At 39.8% G+C, this 16,495-nt stretch overlaps 1 long non-coding RNA gene across 1 annotated transcript in view; it reads right to left on the reverse strand.

Moving 5' to 3' along the window:
• The window catches only part of LOC108493477, a 92,712-nt gene that overhangs the window by 48,376 nt on the left and 27,841 nt on the right, over positions 1-16,495 (reverse strand). The window contains exon 2 of the long non-coding RNA XR_001873482.1: positions 7,011-7,176. This is a non-coding gene — a long non-coding RNA (uncharacterized LOC108493477). The remainder of the gene's footprint in view (positions 1-7,010; positions 7,177-16,495) is intronic.

Raw genomic sequence — 16,495 nt, forward strand, 5'->3', positions numbered from 1 at the left:
ACTCTGTTAATATTTTCTAAGAAAAATTATGCTAAAATGTAACCCTTTGGTTAAATTCCATTAAGGCATGCATTCAGGAACAAGGACACATACCAAGAAAATTATTTAGGCATTCCTGTAACACATCTAAGACATGGGAATTGAATCAAAAATCTGAGAAAAACAGGAATTCTGACCAATAATGTGGAAAGGAAAACAAAACAATTACTTTAAAAACTTTACTTTTTTTTTAACAACCGTATATGTACTTGTTTGCAGAGGTGCTTCATTGGCTCAGTTATATTATAAGACTAGAAAACACATACAAGCTTTCAAAAGCTGACAGACAGCAGGGGTTGGGAGTGGGGAGCAATTCTTTTTTTTTATATATTATTATTCACTGCAATAGGCTTATTTGCTTGTTTCTTAGTATCTTGGGAGCAGTGATTAAAAACAAACCCAACAACATTTTCTCATAATAGTCTTCCTTTGACTTTACCTGACACCAAAATGGGCTTTGAGTAAAGCTGGTGATGGTCTCCAAGTGACACACCAGTGAACCAGGTTTTGCTACCAAGAAGTAGAAATAACTATAATGCCTTATGGGCTTCCCAAACCCGTCCAACAGTTTTGCCTTTCAATTTGATGAAAGATAGGCAAGGAGCATAAAAAGCACACATAAGGTATGTGATGCTTTGTGTTCAGCAAGGCAAATTTGTATGACATTTTCTCCCTTCTGTTTTCTCAGTGAGTGAGTGAAAGCTTGTGCGTGTTTGTCAGACTGGCCCTCCATTAAATGTCTCTTCATGGAAATAAGGGGATATTTATGCACAGTGACTAATGAATGGATGCATTCCAGCATCTGCTATTGTGTACTTCCTGTAAAGTCATTTATTATTCTATCTAACAAACACAGTGTTCTTGGGTTGATGCTTAAGATTAATGAGGCATTTACTCCTATTCAAGAAACAAGTTCAGAAGACACATTTTCTCCCATTCAGTTGTGCTGATAGTTTAATTAATGCCATTAATACATATAAGTCACCAAGAGCTGTTTTATGGTAACACTGAGGAAAGTTGGCAAAGCAAGGAAATTTCAGAGGTAAAGCTACAACATAACACTTCCCTTTGTTTTCAGGTAGTACAGGATTCTCCAGACACCGGGTGATCTTACAGGCTACATGAGTAACAAAATCCCAAGATGTAATGAGCTGAGGTAATGACAGAGTATCAGTCTTAACTCTGCTTGTGTGGGCTTAGTCAAATCCTTAATGTGATTTCATTAAAAAATTTCTTTTTGTGTAGATGCATGTCATATTTTACATCTGTAGTATAAGAAACAGAAAAAGGAAGAACATGTCCCCTTGTTGAAATGTAGGAGTTGATACAGTAGACCATAACCGATGCTATGGACTCGTTTAAAGATATATGAGGGAAACTTTTCAAAATGTGTATTGTTTCACTGATGTGACAGGAGGACTGTAATGGCTCTTTCAGTACTCCTAGGGGTTTTCTGCTCAAGTTTCTGTGTGGTGCCTTTTCTGTTAGAGATGCCTAATTGCCAGGCCCACTCAGGCCAGCACAGAAAGCTTGGTGTGAACCAGAGTGTCACCGGGTTCACATTTCAGAAACAGAACTGGAAAGCAAGGAGTGAGCATGGGAATATACAAGTGTAGGGGAGGGTGTAGGAACTAAAAATACAATGAAAAGGTGGCACTTAACAGCACTTCACAATCCTGGTCCCAGAAGAAAACAACACATCAAAATAAAGGTACACCACTCAGGCACCAAAACATAGGCCTCCTCACTCTGAAGTCTTGTCTAAAGCTAACTTTTCAACCACAGACTTATGACTGAGTTAATCTTCTCCCTGCTGTAACCCAAAGTGATCATCTAATGATCTCCACAGATGCATAAAATATGCACAAGATGTGAAACACCTTGAAGAAATGGTTCTTACTGAAATTGGACAGCAGTCCAAGGACCAAATCCACTAGTGATCCAGAGAAGTAAATACAACAACATACAGCCATATTAAAGCTATGGATAGCTGCTTGTCTGTAAGAGACAGAGCTCTGATTTAATTTGTTTGAACCTCCTAATTACAATTTTTCTTTCCTCACTTTCAATTATCTCAAAGACTGGTAACAGAAAGAGAAACTAACAAAACAACAACATTACCCCAAACCAAACAGGCTTTCAACATTATTTTAAGTCTCCAAAGAAGAGAAATAAGCAAATCAAAGCAAAACTGGAACTGTTCATGTGGAGCACTGGATATCAATGTGGTCAGGCTGCTGGCAGTGCTGTGCAGTGCTTTGTCACCGTATAGCTTTGCTGCTAAAAGCCACCTCCAGTCTGCAGTGGACAACTCCAGGCACAGGGGTGGATGTAAAGCTTGGTATAGTATCTGCTAGAACAAGGAACTCCTGCACAGTTGTATAAACAAAAGCCCATTAGCTACTCTCAGTGTTACTGCAATTCCTCAAGTAAACTAGCAAAGTCCAGTAGGATAAGCAAGAGGCCTTGAGAAATACCTTTAGGTCTTCAGGAAAGATTTCTAAAACCTGTCCTTCAACAAAATAGTTTTGCTTATACTGAAAATTCAGTGATTAACAACACAAGACTATATGAATATATTTGTTACTCATAAAAACACCTTCTCTCCCCAGCATTCCCAGCCAGAAGCTGGGAATAATATTGTAATATTATTGTAATAAACATCTGAGCCTGAAACAGTGATGGTGCCAACAGCTGTAAGGACATGCTATGGACAACTAAGGAGTAAGACCTGCTAGACAGGTGTCAGACATACAGATATCACCCATCCCTTATTGTGGGAGTAATATAGATAGAATTACATCTTCTACCCACAGAATAAAATACAGCGCATAATCTAATTCTCACCGTTGTTAAAGACAACAAACTTATTCTTTCAACTTTCTTCTTCAAATTGTTTGCAAGAAGTTTGATCAACAGCCTCAAAAAATTTACTTCTTTTTCCTGCAAGGGTTTCCTAGTGCTTAGCCTGCAGCTGTTAGCATTGGATTTCAAGACACACTGTACTAAACTGTATTAGGCATGTGAAAGGACTTTCATTCCTCATTAGCTGTGCATAAGAAAGGATTGTAACTTTTAAAAAGAACTAAGCAGCTTTGTAAAAAACTCGAATTTCCCTCTAACAAAAATCATACTTGTTAAAACTTTTTTTTATTCCCAGCTGAACTATGCTTCAACTCAAAGCAAATAAAGTCATCAGTTGACTCCATTCTATTAGAGGACAGCATTTAGAGAGAAGAATGAAAAAAAAGAGAGAAAAAGAGTCCAATAGGTCCTTGAACAGTGGTCCCTTGTCTGTCACATCAAGACATGGCTTATACTTCACACACTATTGACCATGAAAAGCAATCTTGCGACTTTTGAAGCCCCATCACAAAAAAAGAAAAAGAGTGCAAGAGAAAACTTTTCTTGAAATGTCGAGGATGGGGGGCTGACTGCTCTCATCTCCTATGATTAATGACTTGTGGCCCTATTGTGTAGAGGCTGCTAATTAGCTTCAGACTGATTAAGGCTGCAGAATGCAAAATTCAGCTTGATAAACCTGGACAGTCTCCATTCCCCACCCCAAACAACCCTGGTGCAGAAACTCTGGCATCTAGTTTCATGGTAAAAACATTCTCATGGAACTGATGTAATCCCAAGCGACTCTGGGCTTCACCTAGCTAGAAACTTGAATTGCAGTGCTTTTCTGTATAATGATTTTTCAGTCCTGTCTTAGTTCCCTGTTTTTATATAAAAGCTTGCTTGACACTTTGAGTCTGTTTACTTTGAGTAAACAGACATCACATATTAACAAATCTTATTCAAGTTCATTTAAAATGTAGTTAAAAAGCAAAACAAAATAGCAGGTGGATACTTTTAATCCTCCAGTATCCACTTATTAACAAATGAGAGCTAGTTAATTATGCCTCTAAAAAGTTGCACATAGCCTTCTTAGATGCTCTTTACAGATGCATTTAAAAAGAGAGAAGAAAAGTGGCAATTTCTAAATTGTTATTGCCTAACATTCTGATCACCTGCTTTAGTGGAATACATGCTGAACCTTTAATTTGGTAATAATTGTTTGCCATAGGTATAGAGATGGAAGTCTAGTACAGAGGGAACTTCACTCTGTTCTTTCCTGACTCCCCTCCTTCCCTCCTCCCAATCTCAGATTAAATCTGCTTGTTAAATTGATCTTCACATGGTAAAGCATTACATTCCACTAACACAGGAAGGCTGCGAATACTTATGCCAGATTTTTAACACTAACCTCATCAAACTGATGCACTGCAACATAAGGCCGATTAGCATAATAACTGATTACTCGTCCTCTGGGCATCCGCAACTAAAATTAAAAAATTTAGCAGCTCATATAACAAAGTAATATGAGCTTATTTTTTGAGATACCTTCAGTTTCAAGAGAGAAGGAAAAAAAATTTGTTTCCAGGCCAGTTCCAGAGAGGGAAAGTTTCTCAGTTTTGTTGGGACAGATTGAAGTGCTGATAATTTCCTCTCTACTGAATAAAACCTAGATAAATATCTGTGCACAAATGATAAAAAAAATAATTCCACTGTGACAATCTGGTTAATTTATTTCAAACATATAAAGTCTGAACGCCTTCAACACATCAGCTGCTTGAATTCAAGGGGCTTCCTTTCATGCTCTGGATTTTCCAGAGCATCCTTCAGTTGTGCCACTCATTACTCGCTTGCATTGCTCTACACCCACAAGGCACCTGTTGCACCAGGTACTGCATGTTGGGAAGTGAAAATACAGTCATGATGCAAAAGAGTAAGTTCCGTATTGCAAAAATACATCCCTAAGAGTAACTGTAGCAGGCCCTACCAATGGGAGAGTTCATGGGGCAGTGCTAAATTTATGATGAAAGGCAACAGATGGTCACTGGAAATAGTAACTTAAGGTAACATGAGATGACTGCGATAGGCAACGCAAGGAGAAGGACATCATCCACAGCCTCTTTCAGGTCCCCAGCAAGAAGCCTAAGTATATGCCTATCTTGAAACAGGCGAGCAATCCCTTGGAAGCCAGAAATAACCAGATTTTTAAGTACTTTTGTGTCTATGCATTTATTTTCACTGTAATTATAAAGCATATGCACTATGTGCTGTAAACACTAACAGACCAATCTCAGTATTCCTGTAAGGTACAACAGTACCTCCAGCATCAGTGTCTCACTCAAGACCTGGGATTTAACTTATTGTTTATAAGCATTTTTCTATGCCTTACCCTGTTTCTTTTTTGCCTTGTTTTGCTTTCAGCAAGGCTCTTTGTAGTGTCATAACTCACAATCTTTCTAGTCAGACTTTGTTTATAAAACCTCTATTGTTTCAGAACAATGGAGTTGTGACCTGTTCGAAGGCAGAATTGCAATCAGGGCCCTCTCCATACTTTCTCAGGGTGCACTTTGTGACAAAGTGAATAGACTATGCAACCCTATTGATGTCAGCCAGGAGGGGAAAAATAGGTTCCCTCAATAAATCTCAACATAAATCTTCTTGCCCTATCTCACCATCTGTATGAATTCACCCAAAGCACAAAAATATTAGGCAGAACAAGTATCCCAAAGCCTAAAAGACTGAAATACTGCTTCCTGACCAAAATGGATTTCTTTCATGCTTATGGCAGTTTTGGGGAATTCACAGGCATAGAAAGCAACAGGTGGAAACATAGCTTGGGCCAAGAAAAAGTGAATGAGATTGACCCTAACATCATGAATATGCTACACTCTTCTGTGTCAGTTGCTATAAGTTTCCTCAGGGACAGGTTTGTGCCTTCTGATGCTTTCTTACCACCCATGACTTTGGTTTCCTAATTTTGCTACCAGTGCTACAGAACAATTATCCACATAACACAAGCGTTAGCCACATCTTTTTTCCTTGTTTGAAAATGGTGCATTCTGTAGTTCTGGTTTTGAAGGTCATTTAAGGGTTGCTTAGAACGGGTTGAGAATGACTATGTTGCTTTTGAGATATAATTCTAGTCACCTGTCAGTGGTACTCACCCTCATTTAGCTTTACCATGGGTTTTGTACATATGCTAAGAACATAAAATAAGATGGTCAAAGAACTCACTGCAGAAAAGAGAAGCAAATGGAAGGGTTTTCCTTAACTTCACTGGAAAAAGCCCTCAGATAACACCCAGATGTATTCTAGGCATTTAAAACAACATGTGCAGTCAATATGAATTTTCATTATCATTCATGAAAGAAGAAAACAAAAAAGCCAGAGAAAGCACCAAAACAAGCAAACAAATAGAGTCTCCAACTTAATTGCTTAAGCTTTTGTGGGAAAACTGAAAGCACTTCAGAGCAGTGCTACCTTTTTGTCCAGTGTCAATACAGCTTTTAACACAGCAGGGTTCCAGTTTTTGACCAAGTCTTTCAAACAGTGCTCCATTGAGCAACAACAGCATAAAGCCAGCTTAAGCCAAGTTATTTCTAAATTTGAATTATTATTTATGTTTTTTTAGCATTCAATCAATTTTGAGAGCAATCGAATTCTTCTATAATGTCTTCCATCTGAGCAGAGCATATCAAAGTGCTTTGCAACAAATTACTGGTTAAAATGTGAAAAAAAAAACAACAACTTGTTATAATGGAAGGCAAAGGATCCCATCTCGGCCATGCCCTGCTAGAGGGGAAATACTACTGTAAATGCATCAGAACAAAAAGCACAACAATAACTGATTTTATAAAATCACAGTTGTGCTGAATCAATGCATATTCATCATTTATATAGCAAATTTCAGGCAATTTTTTTATATTGCTGCTTAGAAAATACTTCAACGTAAAATGGTTGTTTAGGTAACATTAGTAAAATTGCATTCTTACTGATGATACAAGCCACGAACATCGGATCAACTTTCTTAGATCTGTATCAGCTGACCTGGTCATATCTACTCAATGGCTGACCACTCTGAATGAATGAAAAACAAAGAGAGGAAAAAACCCTATGAAGCAAACACTCACCTTAGATGTCCTCAACAGAAAAGATGGATAGCGATCAACCAGAGTTCCTTATGTGTGAGACACGCGCAGAGGACCAGCCTAGGGGTGAAGAAAGGCAGAGGAATCCACTACAGTTCCTCCAGGACTTGTCCATCCAGCAACTTTCATAAGGAATTAGTTTATTTCTCTGTGTTGAAAATACAAAGAAAAAAAATGAAGAAGCTAAAAAGAGCTCAACTATGACATCCCTCCCCTCACCCCCTCCAGACAGACAAACCTTTCACAACATCCACAATCTATTCATTTAGTAGCACTGAAGTTATTTAGCAACTCACAGAAGAATGTGTAAAAATTTAATTATGTGTATTTTAAAAACCCACTTTTAGTAAAGACAGAATAACTATGCTTTGCTCTGGCATAAAGCATTTTACAAGGTACCATAAAGCAACCTTACCATGCACAGACAATGCCTTTGCTCCTCAGTATTAAGCAAAACACTTTGTTAATCTACCTCACTACTTTTACAGTCTCATGATTGGTTTAACAGCTGAGTATCACCACCAAATCAATTCAGGTGTCCTCATTAACACCTTTGTTCACTGTGGCTATGGCGTGTTTGCTGATTGCCTGGGCACTGAAGGGATGGCAATAACACCTAGCTGCCATTGCTCCCATCAGCAGAGGACCTGTGGAAGGCTGTAAGGACAACTGGAGTCCAGGGAATGCTGCAGTACCATAGGAGAGGGTAGGGTAGTCAGAGGTACAGCTGGCCAAGCACTCCCATTTCTACCAAGATACTGGGTGTAAAGTTAATTGTGGTAATTAAGAAGTGAAAATGTTTATATCTACATGAGAGTCTGTGTGTCCCAAGCACAGTACATCACCCCAGAAGTCAGAAGTAGCAACCTAAGAGATCAGAGCATAGAGGTACCAGAGGAGGCATGAAAGAAGAGAACTAGAGAACAGACTTGAGGATGTGAAGACCTGTGATGACAAGCCAAAAAATTACATTCAGGTTATGCATCTGTTTAACAAATGAAGATATCTGAAAATAGATTGTCTGAATACTGTGAAATAAGCCTAATTACTGACAATCTATAAGATTGTAGTGGGGTCAACCAGATTAGTATCAGGATAATTATAGGTCCAACAGTGAGATCATCATAATTTACAGACACTTTTGAGGCAATAATGACAGAATGGTTTGGGTTGGAAGTGACTTTAAAGGTCTTCTAATTCTAAATCTCCTGCTGTGGACAGGGACACCTTCCACTAGACCAGGTATCTCAGGGCCCCATCCAACCTTGAACACTTCCAAGGAAGAGGCATTCATAACTTCTCTGGGCAACCTGTTTAAGATACTATGTTTTGTTAGACCAATCAGGTGTAAGGGCAGCAAGTTTTTGAGCATACAATTCTTGTTTGATGGCATAAGGGATATAAAAATCAGTAACATGGGCAAGCTTGGCCTCTTGGTATTTTGATTATGATGCATAAAACTTTGGAGAAATAAATTTCTTATTGCACAATATCAACTAGCTCTCCCAGGCTAGGTCATAACTGATTGAGGGACACCTACAGCTTCTATTTCCACTTAGCAACTAGGAAATTAACTTTATTTTCAACAAATTATTGTGTACTACAAAGAAACCCAAACCAAAACCACTGTGTATTTTAGATGCTGTATAAAAATTAGTGTCCTGGGATGTGTGTGGGAAAGAAACAGTACTTAAAGTTGGTAATTAAGATTATTAATAATAGCAAAAAAAAATCCATTCTCCAAGCAAGACATCATAATGCTTAATAATTGATTGTAATTTCCTGTAATAAATACTAATGAATTAATTTCTAAAGTAATGTAGCTTTATATGTTTATTCTCTTTCCTAAGAGATATTTGTGTTGGTGTTATGTCAACAATTTAATACATTAAAATAATTTATAATTATTTATTATTACTTTCAACACCTCTTAATAAACAGCAGTTGTTTCACATAAATACCAAAGCAATCTTCAGAGCACATCTGTGTCCCCAGCAAGCACTCAGGCTGGCTTGTGAGTCCTTTTACCATCTGTGAACCTGCATGATGAAACTGCATCAGCCAGCTGAATGTCCCAGAGAGCAGAACGAGCAGACCTGCAGGGAGGACCTTGCCCTAGCCTGGGATTTACCAGCGTCCAGTCTGTGTATCTCCAGGGCCAAACACTTCCACTGGGAAGAGATTCAGTCACTCCTCAGAGAGAAAATCATCCCTCCAGACCAGACACTGAGTTAGTAGCTCTGAATAATCTCTCCCACCTCTATATAATTTCCTACCTTGAAGTCTGTTCATATACTGCTTCTACTGCTTCATCTTCTAGGACAGAATTCCTCTTCATCCATTACCTTTGCTAGGACTGCAAATATTCATGACAGCTTTTTCTACTCAGCTGTTTGATTCATCTGTGAAGGTTATTGGGCCCTACATTAACCTCTTTTGGGCCACACGGATGTATATCTCCTGCTGCACTTGCATTCCTGATGTGGAGCGTCTCTCAGCAAGAGTGGCAGCAATAACCAGGGCAGTGCCCTCTGTGGAGCTCCAGGAATGTGACTGTAGGCAGTTCCTGCAGGACCAAGGGACACAAATCTCCTGCCTGCTGCAGGCTCAAAGCTAATGGTGAGGGCAGCTGTTATCCATTCCACTGCACATGCTGCAGGAAAGATGTTGTCCCGTATAGGAAATCTGAATCTGCAATTCCTGGCTGTAGGATCAATGTGACAATGTGATCAGCACCATCCTGCCTAGTGCCTAGAACTGAATCAGGACTAGACCAGTGTTGTCCCTCTGGGGATAAAAGATCACATCTTTTGCACACTAGTAGGAGTGGTGGTGAGGCATGTGGTAAATTGGCCACATCAAAACTCTCTCTTTATAAAGCTGTCACACCTGGATCACCACTGCTGTCTCCAGAGTCACCTCAGAAGGCCCAGACTGCACCTGTGCTGCACAGTGGTCTGCATGTCCTTGCCTGTGCCACTGTTATGATGGGCTGACAATGCCTTTACAGTAGTGTTTTATCTGATTCATCTCCCAGCTGTTCATCCTCCTGATTTATGCCATCAGCACCAAAGCCTGATTAGCAAACAGAACAGAAGGAGAGGGATTCACGCTGTCCTTCTAAGGTTTATGAGTGCTGGCATGCCTTTTTTATTCCTCTGAACTTGAAATCCTGAGCACATCCACTGCCTTCCTCTTTGTCAGGCTCCTCCATGGTGTTTGGTAGTAGCTAGTTGTCCTCTAATTTAAAGGGAATTATGGATCTGACTCAGAAGATTCAGCAGATAGAGTATAGGTTGTTGTGGGTCAAGGAGTAGACCTTACTTCAGCCCAAGGCACAAAAGTAAAATGAGAACTGACCTGTTCTTAATTCCCAATAAAAGACAAAAAAGCCCCAGGATGGCAGTAGCTAGGCCTCTTCATTTCATGAAGTGTCACAAGAGTTGGATATTATCCCAGTGCTTCTGCTGCTGTTTTAAAAAGGCAGGTCTTGATATAATCATCCAGACATCATGAAGAGTTGCAAAATTTGCCACCTCAAGGTGTCTCTGGAGGTGCTGCAATGCAGTTATTGCAAAAGGGAGGAAGCAAACCCCAAGGAGCTCAGACCCAGGGCACTTTTTTTATAAATGTATGGATGCTAGTCTGCTCGCACCTTTGCTGTAAATGTGAAGCTCTACAGGATGTGGTTAAGATCTGGGCTATGTGGCTGACTCATCTAGCAGATACACAGCTCCTCTGGGCTTTGCTGAGACAGAAACACAAGGAATAAAGGGATTAGATTGTATTGTAGGTTGAGAGCCAGTATTGGTGGAGTTTTAATCTCCAAGAGAATCATTGCCAAAGTCACTTCTTAATGTAGTAGTTCGAGAGACAGGCTCTGTCTTAGGACCCAAGGCTAACCTATTTGATGTCACTCTACAAGCAGAGCAGGTACTGGGTTTGCAATGTATATTTGATGTCTAGTGTTGAAAAGTGAGTTGATTGAAATGCTGTCAGGCTGCATTTTGAATGATTGCGCTACTAATGTCACCTACAGGAAACTTGATGGACATTCTGCCATACATAGAATACAGTAGGCTGGAAATCATCATTTGCAAATCATCACCTTTGAAAGTACAACAACCAATTCAGCTGGAAAAAAAAAAAGGAATTGGAAACATGTTGAAGAAACATTAACCTGAGGAAGTGAGCAAATCAGAAACACCAAATATTTAGGTTCATGGATTTCTCATTAAGGAAATTTTCAGCCTACTGTATTTCTTTTGGAGTGTTGCATTTCAAACCCTGTATTTTGTTTGATAATGTAATTCTACCACAGGAAATCTAATCAGGTTGTCTTCTAAGTTTTTACTGGTATACATCAGTATGGCGCTTTGGGGTTCTGTTCATTTATGACAGTAGTTTTAGAAAAAATAAGTAGTAGAACACAGGCATATTTTTGAAAGGATATGGGATTTAGCTAAATAATTGTCATTGAGATTAACAAGAACTTAAGTGTTTAAATTTAATAGTTGATCATATAAATCACAGTTTTGACCTGTATTTCCTTGCCATGACATGAACCTAGGTTAGAGTTTATAAAAGTTCATGTCACAGGATAGAGGTAAGGATGATTTCCTTATTTCTAGGGCCTCCTATCCTCCACGAAAGTAGAATTCTGCAATTAATTTTACATCAATCTGGAGATTAATTTTAGCAATGTGCTAAAACCATTGGCTAATAAGTGAGCTCACAGAACCAACATCCCAGAAAGAGGAAGAGGCAGGTCTAAGGAAATATCAGTATTTCACCACAGTCATCTACTATTGTCAGCTTATGTTAGCTAGTCAGCAATAATGCTGAAGCATTTCTTCAAGTAGTCTCCCACCAGATTTTCTGAGAAATTTGGTATGAATTTACTGTGAGTGAATTCTTCTAAAAAAAAAAAAAACAACAGAAACTGGGATACAGGCTAGATGTTCAACTGTTTCATTTAGAAATACTGTGGGATTTTTTTTCATATACCAGTGTATTTATATATATCCCCAAAGAAATTATGGTCTCCTTGAGCATTACAGAACACAACATGTCATCTAGAAGAACATTTGAAATTCTATATAAATTTGGCCCCGCATCAAGGAAACTCTATTCCTTCCACTAAGAAATGGGGACAGGAGATCATTTTGAATCTGCACAAAATCAGGCAGCAAGTTAGAGACTTCTGTGCCTTCAGAAAACAAAAAGATTACATGTCGAAGCAGGAACTGCTCATACAGTTGCAAAACCAAGTAGAAGCAGTAATGTACTTCTTCCCCAGCCCCTTGAAAACCCACTGCTCATGGTACCATGTGTAGCAGTGAGATGTTCAAGCAGACCCTGTTCTTCTTGAGCAGGGAACACGTACAGGGCCATGGAGAGGTCAGACCTTGACTAAAGGCAGGCTGGCTGGGAACTCTCCTGCTGCACATGAATCCTAAAAGGGGCCACTTCTAACAGAAAGAGCGGGGCTTCTCCAAGGAGAGAACAAGCTGGGAAATGAGGGTAACCTGAGTGAAGCCCCACATTGCCTGAACAGGACTGGGCTGGTGGTTGTGATGAGGTCCATTGACAGTTCCAGACAAAGTGAGATAGTCAAGGGCAGGATACTTCCAGGGAGCCCAATCAAGAGAAAAGACTGAAAATGGGTTTGTGACGCAGGTCTAAGGTACAACCAGGATGCAGAACAGGAGACAAAGTTACCTTGCAGGGCAGGTCTGGAGTCCACCCAAGAAAGCCAGTCACAAGCCAGAGCACTGGATGAATGGCACTGGAACACTTATAACTTGGCTTAGGGGACAGCTAGGTGCCCAAGGCTGAGCTGGCCTGGACCCACAGGCAAGGGTTGTGAGTGGAGGTCTCAGGTGAGACTTACCAGAGTTATTTAGGCCAATCAGGGTGCTCATATAGCCCAAACTATACTTTGGAAGGAGATGAGAGTCTAAAGCCCTGTTTAAGCAAGAAATGCAACTGCTTTACCTTTCAATAAAAATATACACCTGCACTTACACTGAAAGGCTGGCTTTGCCCAACAAAAGATCAGGTGTTTCTTCAGCACCTGATATAACCTCCCATATAGGCATGTGTTGGGGCAAAAAAAGTTCTGCCCAGAGAGTGATGGGCAGCCTTACCTCTTACTTGTCTGCAAAAAGTAGTTTAATGAAGACAAGTTTAAATATATAATACTTACATAAGAAATAGACCCCCCCAAAAAGTGCCCAGGTTTAAATTTTTTTTATTCCTCTCTCTAGATTGAGCTTAAGTCATTAACTCCTATTTAAAATTGGGTAAAAATCTTAAATGAGTAAATGGTAGCCTTATTAGTCTGTGTGTCAGTTTAAACATAAACAAAATTAATGACTTCTAAGGGAATCTTTCAATATTTAGAAATTAGCTGGCTGTCTGATTACCGAGAATTTGTATGCACATTCTTTTCTTTCACTGATCTGTTCTTTCAACATCAGGAATGGTAACTCTCTGGGAACTGTTTACCCAAGATCAGCGTGGTTCAAGTGTTACTTAGGATCTCAGTTAGCATTTCTTGGGTTTAAAGTGTTTAGTCCTCAGGGGGAAGTGAAAATGACAGCAGGAAGAACCTGAGGTACTAAGTCCTGCTGAAGCTGGCACTTGATGACAGCAGAGGAATGAACACACCAGGCACTACATTTTATGATAGAACAAACAGGGAAGTTTGTATTAGATTGTATCAACTTCTGTTGTGCCTTGAGCACATCTGAAAGAAAAAACCCCAAACTGATGAAAGTTATAGGGTACCAAAGCAAGAAGAGTGCCTGGAGAATGGGAAGTTGGGAATATGTGTAAAATGGAAATAAACTGTTGGGGGGAGAAAAAAAGACCTGTCACCCCTCTCATGAGAACTATTTTAAGTGATGGCTTTGCAGTTAAGATGAGAAAGAGCTTATTCCTTCCTCCCTCATCCCCAGTCCCACCAGAGGGAGACATGTGCCCAGGAGGAATGGCTTTGGCATCTGATAATCTGAGCCTCATGTCAGAAAGATGAATATTTTCTCAGAAGTAAAACATGCAGTGTTGAAGGGTAGGGTGTGTGGAGGTAGTATGTGAAAGCCATCTTTATTAGCCTAGGATATTAGAGGAGTATCCACCACTTGAAGCAGTGATGCCTCATAAGAAATGCTAGGAGCCATGGATCCCTGTTTACAGAAAGCTGACATCAAGTTGTTTCAGAGCTGTGAGACCTGTGTGGGCAAACTGATTGATCCGTGGGTACAAGTACGCCAGCTCTGAGTACTCATGCAGAGTTTGGACACACAGACACTGGCAAACATCTTGCTGACCCTACTGTGGGTAATCTACTTCCAAACCTATATAGATGTTCCATCCAGTCAAGGTCCATCTCTTCTGGACAGTGTTACTGAGCACAAAGAGTGAACCTTTATTTCCTGCTGCCATCACTTGCCATCGATCAAAGCTATAGCAGGGTGATGACCCACTGCAGAACAGAAAGGCTGTAATACATTCTTCCAGAAAGACAAATGCTTTCTGAGGCTTACATATAGTCATAGCTGTAACATAGCCATTCATCCATCCGTCCCTGCACTTAGAAACAGGTTGGCTTAGTAAGGATCCAACAGCAAAATGCAGTTTGCTCTCCCTTTCAGATGTGCTACTCTTTTCCTCAGTAGGTCAAAGTCCTCTCCCTAAGCTGCAGTCATTCTTAGGAAATGCTACCAGGGAAGAGCAATGCCTGCCTCTCCTGTGATACTTTCCCAATATAATTGTAAATCTGCAACACTCTGAGCAGGCCACGAATTCCACAGGCCAAACTGTAAACACTGCAGAAATTTGAGGTCCTTGACATTTCACTGAAAGCAAAGCCGTGAGACTGAGGAAAACAAGCTAAAGGCTAAGTTAAGATATGTCTACCAGCTCCTAAGAAGGATCAGTTCAAATAAGGAACTGCAGTCACAATTTCCTGCTTGATTGTCACTTTCCTCCAGTGAAGAAATAGTCTGCTACTGGCCCTTGTCAGGAACAAATTACTTTCCCTTCACTGCCAACTCAGCTCCACGTGCCCTGCACAGAAGAGAAGCAGCACTGCAAAAAGGCAGTTTTCCCCAGAGGTTATGAACTACACAGGCTGGTAATCTGTACAGATCATTTTAAAGGGGTAACTTACCCTGGATTTACTGAGAGCAGTATAAAGGAGTAAGTGGGAGCTTTGTTCTAAATGAATTGAGAGAAATTTGCCATGCAACATTTTGCATAAGAATTCTCATCAATGAAGATTTTTAATCCCCTAAGAGCAAGCTTTAGGGAGGGCTAAGACAAAATCTAAACAATAAAAGAAATGTGGTGAAAGCATATTGGTATTTTAGCTTATATTCTTGGATGGAGTTGATCTGTACAAAAAAAGAGTATTTTTAAATTAAAATTAGTTACAAAGAAAAATGTTTTGAGACATACTACTTTCAGACTTCCAATTTGTTTGCTTTTAGTGTGGGTAAGATACAATGAGCAAAGCACAGGCATTCTACTCAGGCTTTCCTCACCTCATCCTTTTCAAAAATGTTATGTGTGTGAGAAATAGGGAAAATCATCAACAAACGGGGTCCCAAGTGCAGGGTGCTCACACTGAAGGACCATCTGGAGTGTATTCTATGGCACAGTCTAAGAGTCCTTATTCAGCAGTTATCATCAATGGTAGCTTCATCGAGAAAGGTATGTCTGTCACAGTTCAGGATTCTAAGCTGAAGAAACCATTTTAAAATACTGAGAATAAAATCACCAAAGCAATGATGTAAGCTTTAAATTCATTCCATTATCAAAAAGATTTTCCTCTTCAAGTGTAGATTTCCTAGTTTTTCAATTAGGAGGCATACTTTGGTGCTTTGCTTTTTTTTACCAGTATTTGTTCAGTCTAAATGAAAGTTTATAACTCTACTGTATCTATCACACTTTAGTAAGTCCAGATTTGGACAACTCTTGCCTGTTTACTGAAGTTTCTGGATTTGTTCTCTCCTAGGCAGAGAGTAACTCGATCTATGCATCCTGTTGATTCTTTCAATGTCTAAAATTAGCACTGTGAACACACGCTTCCTCTACCTGGTGGCATGCTCCCCAACAGAACTGGGGGCAGGCACTCAGACACAAAGGCCCGACTGTTGCTTTTTTCACAGGAGAAACCAGAGATTTTTATCTTTAACTTCACATACAAGGAAGAGATCCCACCCTGCTCTCACATTCAGTATATGTGACAAGTACCATTTTGTTCAGCTAAATGCTAAAAATGATAACATGGTTGCTGAGCACAAGTGGTGGCATCCATCCTAACGTATGACTAGCAGTACCCATGGCTCTGACAAGTCCGGGCATGGTAAAAATTATGTGGCGGTCACAGGACTGCACAGTTGGAAAGGTTAAAGAGAATCCCCCAGTCTCTCATTCCTCTCCTCTTTCACTCTTCCGTT

Source organism: Lepidothrix coronata, unplaced genomic scaffold (genome assembly GCF_001604755.1).
Source record: "Lepidothrix coronata isolate B3197 unplaced genomic scaffold, Lepidothrix_coronata-1.0 Scaffold17, whole genome shotgun sequence".
Taxonomy (NCBI): Eukaryota; Metazoa; Chordata; class Aves; order Passeriformes; family Pipridae; genus Lepidothrix; species Lepidothrix coronata.